Source organism: Pararge aegeria, chromosome 8, assembly GCF_905163445.1.
Source record: "Pararge aegeria chromosome 8, ilParAegt1.1, whole genome shotgun sequence".
NCBI classification, from domain to species: domain Eukaryota; kingdom Metazoa; phylum Arthropoda; class Insecta; order Lepidoptera; family Nymphalidae; genus Pararge; species Pararge aegeria.
Window position 1 is genome coordinate 13276687 of NC_053187.1, and position 7498 is coordinate 13284184.

Below are 7498 nucleotides of genomic sequence, written 5' to 3' on the forward strand. Positions count from 1 at the left end.
AAAGAATACATTCTTCTAAATTATCATTTCAATGCTATACTGAAATTGTTCATGAAATGTTTTTTACGCTGTAACTTTTTGAACCTACTACGCCACACTAAAGCGGCATGGTAGTAAAATAATATAACATATATAATGTTTTCAATGGACCAAAATAAATGACAAAAATTAGGTCGAATTAAAATACTTATACATTCGTTGAGTTAGATTGTATGTATAGTTACAGTCATTTAGTTTGGACATTGCTGGCAACATTAATGCTATAATTAGCAAAAGCTCTGCTAGCATAGTAATTTTACATAGGAAGGAAGTAATTTCCATGACAATGGAAATCGTAGAGTGGAATACGCTTTTCACTAGTGATATAGGCAGGCTGATACATTCATTGATAGTATAATATTATTAAATTATCAATAAAAGTTACAGTGTATGATTATTACAGTAAAAAAGAAAATTTGAAGATTAAAGAATTCAATATTAAAAGGAAAATGCCAAAGACCCACATAAGTAAAGTCGTTCCATCATCATCCGAAGCCTATTAACCTTTCACTGCAGGCTTTATCTCTTAAGGAGAGACGGTTGTAGAGCATAGACCACCCACGTTGCTCCCGCGTTAGTGGGCTTAAACGACTATCGACACAAGTTAGTGATAATAATCGAAGCTGATAGCTTAGCATGCTCTCCGAGACACGCCGATTTACTTACTCGAAACTGGTGCTAAAATCCTACAAAAGAAAAAACACCATACCAAACTTTTTCTGGCCTGACCCGGGATTTGAACCCTGGGAGAACCAACGAGGCAGCATTTTACAAGAATGTAATTATTTATCTATGGCTCAGAGTCACTCATCGGGCAATGGAGAGAGCTATGCTCGGAGTAGCTCTACGCGATCAAATAAGAAATGTGGAGATTTGTAGAAGAACCAGAGTTACCGACATAGTTCAACGAGTCGCGAACCTGAAGTGGTAATGGGCCGGGCACATAGTTCGGAGAAAGGATGGACGTTTTGGTCCCAAGGTGCTGAAATAGCAGCCCCGAACTAGTAAGCGCAGCGTTGGTCGACCCCCAACGAGGTGGACAGACGACATTAAGCGCGTCGCAGGTGGCCGCTGGATCCAAGCGGCACAGAACCGTGGAATTTGGAACTCTCTACAGAAGACCTATGTCCAGTGGACGTCTATCGGTTGATATGATCAGTCACTGATAGCTTTACTTAGCGTATACAACGAAAGACTACACAAGGTAAAAATGAAAGTAAGCATTAATTCGAACAATAACAAATGTATCTATATAGTATAAGAATTTAATATAATCTATCGTACTGGTTTTGTAAATGCATAAAATTAGCCTATTTTATCCATATATTCGATTCAACTATTGCACCAATCTTGACGAAATCATAAAATTACTACTAGAAGCCGCCAGTGGGTAGGACTTCAGCTTCACTTGCCGGGGGCTGAGTTCGAATATCGGCACGCACCTATAGTCATCAATCTTACTTCACCTATAAGGAAAACATCTTAAGGAAACCTGCATGCGAGTTCTCCGTAAAGGTCTCAAAGGTGTATGGAGTCCACCAATGCGCACTGGGCCAGCGTGGTGGACTAAGGCCTTAACGCCTTCTCATTGTGGGAGAAGACCCTTTGTAGTGGGCTGGTAATGGGTTGATATGATGATGATGATGATGATGATTAGAGGAAATTCGGTTCCCAGTAAAGCTCGTGGAGGAATAATGCGGGATTTAAAAACCTTAAGTTTGTTACTTGTTTGTTGAGGATAGACATTTTTGCTCCAAAAAATAATCAATTACCGTGGAATTTTTGATATACCAAACCAAACAGACGATCGCAGGACAAACAGCTAATTGCTTTTTGTAGTTAAATGTAGGTAGGTAAATAAAACAATATTGCTTTCTCTAAAAAAAATTAACTCTTAGTAAAAAACATAATAATAAATCCTAGCCGTTTCGGCTACAGTCACTGCACACTTGTTTTATTGTTGAAAGGGCTCCTGTGCTTATATAACTGATGTACCCTACCTATCTTGGCACTGAAAGATCGAGCGCAGTGAGAACAAGATAAAGTACCTTCGACATAATTATAAATTATTTCGGAATGTTGTTTTTTTTTAAGATGGTCGCATAAAATCGAAGATTCGATTATTCCTTTTTTACAATAAATATAAAAGAATCATAATTTTAACTATAATCGTTTACGTTTGATGCTATAAAAACAACTATTTCAATTAGCTTTTGAAATACTACATCAAAATTTAATAATCAATATTTTTAGTGCGAATTAAAGATCCAAAATCAAATATTTAAATATCGAAGCATTTATCCTTATAGTTTCTCAACTTATGATATGCCTAGATGTGCCTGTGTGTGTGAATTTCTTCGAGCGGAAACGACAGTCCCATAACCATTATGCTGAAAAGAAGAAAATAACAAAATTCATCTTTTGAACGAACGACCATTTATACGCAAACTTTGACTCATACTAAGCAGAAATTAGCAAATTTACCAACAAGAACACGATGAACTTATTAGTATTTAAAATTACGTTTCGCTTTACCACGGATCTAATTTAGTACTCGTAATAATTATGATGAGTTTAGCTCTCTCTGTTGTTGCCTAAAATTATATCAACATGAGTAACTGTGAAACTTTTCCAGCTCCATTATAATTTTGAGTACCTAATGAGAAATTGTAGACTGCTGCAAGGGTCGCTTGATCCCCATGCAACGCATATTTAGAAATTGAAAACGCATAGTATGAAACCAGAAGCACGAAGTATACAACGTGTAAATGAAAGCCGAAACAGGCTTTATAGTTTTCAAGTAAACTACTGCCGTAGTTTTACTGAAAGAAATCAGATACAGTACTAACATCAAATGCAAAATTTTGACGCCCGATTGGCGCAGTTTGCAGCGACCCTGCTTTCTGAGTCCAAGGCCGTGGGCTCAATTCCCAAAACTGGAAAATGTTTGTGTGATGAGCATGAATGTTTTTCAGTGTCTGGGTGTTTATTTGTATATTCTAAGAATTTATGTATATTATTCATAAAAAAAATATATATTCATCAGTCATCTTACCACCCATAACACAAGCTACGCTTACTTTGGGGCTGGGTGGCGATGTGTGTATTGTCGTAGTATACTTATTTATAAAAATAAAAAAAATTACAATCATCCTACCCACTGGGCTGTCACCGCTTCTCTATTCATTGCACCTACAAAAATACACAACGAGGCCACCATTGTCTAAAGAATTGTACAATTGGTGTCCTTATGAGCTACCGATTACTATTTCATGACAATTGTAGGAACATCTTTGGACACAAACAATATTGTATTATCCGATTACAATGTTACTCGTGTTTCAGTGAATACGAAACTTTTATCCACAGGCTATAACCCCTCTTGCGGCTTTTTGCGCAGTGTGCGACCAACTTATAGAATACCTAAGTTAAACTTACATTCAAAAGACATATTAACTATACAGTACCAAAGTTAATAACACGAAGTTACATTAGTACTGTATGTAAGTTTATATTTGTAAATTGTATATTTCGAATCAAATTAAGATTGGTTCTTGATTTAAGTTCTTTCTTGAATTCTTCTTTTTAGAAGCATTTTATTGTTCTAAATTTATTGAGCGGTAAAGTTTTATTGGTTACTAGCTATTGCCCACGTTCTCCGTCCGCGTTTATACGGTTTTTTACAAATTCTGTGGGAACCGTTTATCTTCTGTGGTACTGTATGGATATATGGATACTCTCAATCCATTCTACTAAAACCTTGGTTAAAAATTAAGCTGATTGGATGCTTAGTTAGAGCGTAAAAGTAGGGCAAACAAATAAAAAACAAACATACTTTCGCATTAATAATATTAAGTATTGATTGAGCCACATATCAGGCAGTTCTGCTTCACGATTTCATGTAACATGTTAATAGTTTAACAGTAAAGTTATAGTGAAGCTCGAAGCAGTTAATCATGCATGTTATGAAATACCAATACGATTATATTTTTTGATCGCTTTCTATTTTCTGAATCGCGTGATAGCTGTGCCTACAGCCCTGTGCTCTTTAGCTTCAAGATAAGAAAACATGCCAGTGGTTAACGTCGACGTAAAAGGGCTGTTTTCATTATTTAAATCAGTATTAAACCATTGTGAAATACTAAGTACTTGAATCTAAAATACCTACGCGAATGATCGACTAACAAACAACGTTTATTCTACATGAGAGAATTATATTGCTTATTTTTTCTGTATTGGTATAAATCAGTGTGCCAATTATTATTGGAAGATGTAAAATAATGAACAGGGGAGTGAGATTTACCTGTGAGTATGAAACGTAGTTTAATATACGTTATAAGGTATCCGTTATTTGTATAATATCTACCTTTCTTTTTCTTTTTGCCATTACCCGACGTTGTGTGGGGTCGGCACAAAATGTCTTCCTAAAACTTGGAGACAGATTTTTGCTTTGGTTTTGGCATATGTTTTACGACCAACCGTCTATCTGACGTCAATCCTCTTTGTTTTTTTTATCGACGATAGTATCTTGTTAAGTTTGATAATGTAGGTATATTTGTGTACCTATCGAGTTGTAGAAGGTAAATTAAAAATGGTTTCATCAAATGAAGGCTTAATATTCCTTCCCTTAGCCAAACTAGCTATTTTGTAGTGTTTCGTCCCTTAAAACTCCCGCAGGAACCTTACCTACGTTCTATTCCTAGATGAAAAGTATTCAACGTCAATTTCTGTGATGCATTTTGATTTTCATCAATATTAATGCAGTGGCTATAGGGTAACAAACAGGCAAACAGACGCACTTTCCTATTTATAATATAAGTATAAATAAATATACTACGACAAAACACACATCGCTATCTAGCCCGAAAGTAAGCGTAGCTTGTGTTATCGCTACTATGGTGAATGATGAAGACACTGAAAAACATTCATGTTCATCACACAAACATTTGCCAATTGCTGGATTAGAACCCACAGCGTCGGACTCATAAAGCAGAGTCGCTGCCCACTTCGCAAATCGGCCATCAAAAAAGATAAAAAAGATGTATCAATTTACATGTTTTGTCTAAATAATAAAAAAAATGGCTTTGGGGAGTTAGAAAAGGCTATAAAGTTTAACAGTTTATTTTTACGAGCAAGTATTTAAAAATGCGATACTTGAAATGTCCTTATAATAGTCAGATCGCGTGACACGTTCTGTGCCTACAGCGCTGCGCTCTTTAGCTCCCGATAAGAACGCATGCGAGCGGTTACCGTCGTGAAGCGCTGCTTTATGTTTTTAATCAACATTAGGAGGCGTAATGCTACGGAACCCCTTTTAAGTCGGAGTCCGGAAATTTACTATTGCTAGACGTTGGCGAATAGCCGAATTTATTGTAACAACTTAAAAATTATAACTTGTTTTTTGCAGTGAAAACTTCCTAAGCCGCGTTTAGCGATTTTTGGTTGGTAAAAAACTTCGCGTCACCGATGACTTTGACATACTCTTGACTTATTGCGCCAGACTGGCGACGCCTATTATAGCTGCCTGAGAGTAACATGTATCGTATAAATCTTGCGATTTCAACGATTTTTTATCCTAGCAGTAAAGTTATGTTGACTACTTAAAATATTTGTTTTCGTTAGTTGTTTTTTGAATTGATTATTTTAAAATCACTGTGCAGTACAAAAGTAAGTACTTAATATTCTTTTATGCTCATGTAAAATAAATGATAAAAACAATGTATTTACTTGTAGCGCAACACGGCAACCCAATTTGCTAAAGTTTTCACTTTGTCAGTGAAGTCCTTGTGACTACCTTCCTTTTTTTTCATCACTGCACTAGAAGTAAGCCCCTGACTAAAATTTCACCGAGTGGTAAGTGGTGATACAGAGAACGATGTTAGCGGGATAGCCATGGCTGAAGCCTTCTTAAGAGAAAAACCAGAGATTATAAATACCTAAATTGCTTCTGCCAGTTATTAAAACTGGGAACTCCTTCTAAGAAGACCACAGTACTCAGCACTGCTCTAGTAATGTCGACGGAAAAAAGTTTATTTAACTAAGTAAATATTATATAAACTTAAACCAACTCCATTATTAAACATATTATACAAAAATATCAGAACAATTTAGAATGAAGAGCTTTTGTAATTGCGATAGAGTAGGTAAAGTGAAATAAATAATACTGTGGAATAATTATTATAACTTTATGAGAAACTCTGTTAATAAATCTATTTAGAGCGTATTTCGATTTAAGTAAAGGTAAATACAACCGAGAGATTCTACGCCTGGACATTATCTTTACTTATTATTTGTTTTATCAATTTATGAGAATCGTTCGGTAAAGAGTTTTACAGAATTGCTAAGTTCTGGTCTGAAGGGCGTGTTGATACATGGTGATGATACCTCAATTATTGGTATTTAAAAAAAGAGAAGAAATAGACAGTAAGATGATTACAATAATATTATTAACTCGTAAATAAATACAAGGACAGTGCAGTTTTATGTCACATAAGCATTACTCAGTTCCCGAAAAGAGAGTTACCAAATTAAATTCACTGGACGTAGAGTCATTAAAATAGACTGTTTTGTCGTTTCAAATGTGCTTATATACTAAGCCTGCTTGAAACGAATGAATTTTGAATTGAATTCATATAAATAACACCTGTGTTTGACTGCAAAAAAAGTAGTGTAATGTTTTCAGGATTCAGCTATATATCTTGTATGTATGCATATAAATACTTAATTGTACACCACGGAAACCTACAATTATGACGTAAAAATATTAAACTTAAATCTAGGTAAGTACAAAAAGGCTGTCTTATCGCTAAAGAACACTTCCCGACAACATCTAGAGTGGGGAGTTATTGAAATATGTGCATACATGCTATTAAATAAATAAACTTAACCAATATGTTATGAATATGTATACTTACATGTGAGTATCTTTATTTTACCATAACATTTAAATATTTGAAAGCTCTGGATGTATAAAGTATCAGAAAATCCTTACAATATCCCAAATTTACTAGTTATAATTTTGAAAACAATACAGTATTGCGTCTCGATAGAGAAAATTTCAAATGCGAAAATTCGTAGTATTCCACAATCGTTTTTTTTTTCGGATTTGTTTATCAGCAATACCAACATTTACTAGATTGTGAGATGGTGATAACAAAAAATAAACCTGCCTAAGTTTTTTGTTGGCTCTTTTTAGACCAGGGCCCGTTTGGAACCCTCCTAGCTTTAGTTTTAAGTTAACGAATGCAGTTATCACCATCACTAACATTAGTAACATGTTAAAAGTGTGAACGCTTCCTAAGTGCCTGTAATAAGGTCTACATGAATAAAACATTTTTTAATATGAATTTGAATTTGAATTTATTCACAAGAAATATCAATACTGATAGCACAATTTGATTTTATCTTATTTAATCTGAAGCAACGTCTACACCGTATATCACACGCATGAATCACGAGC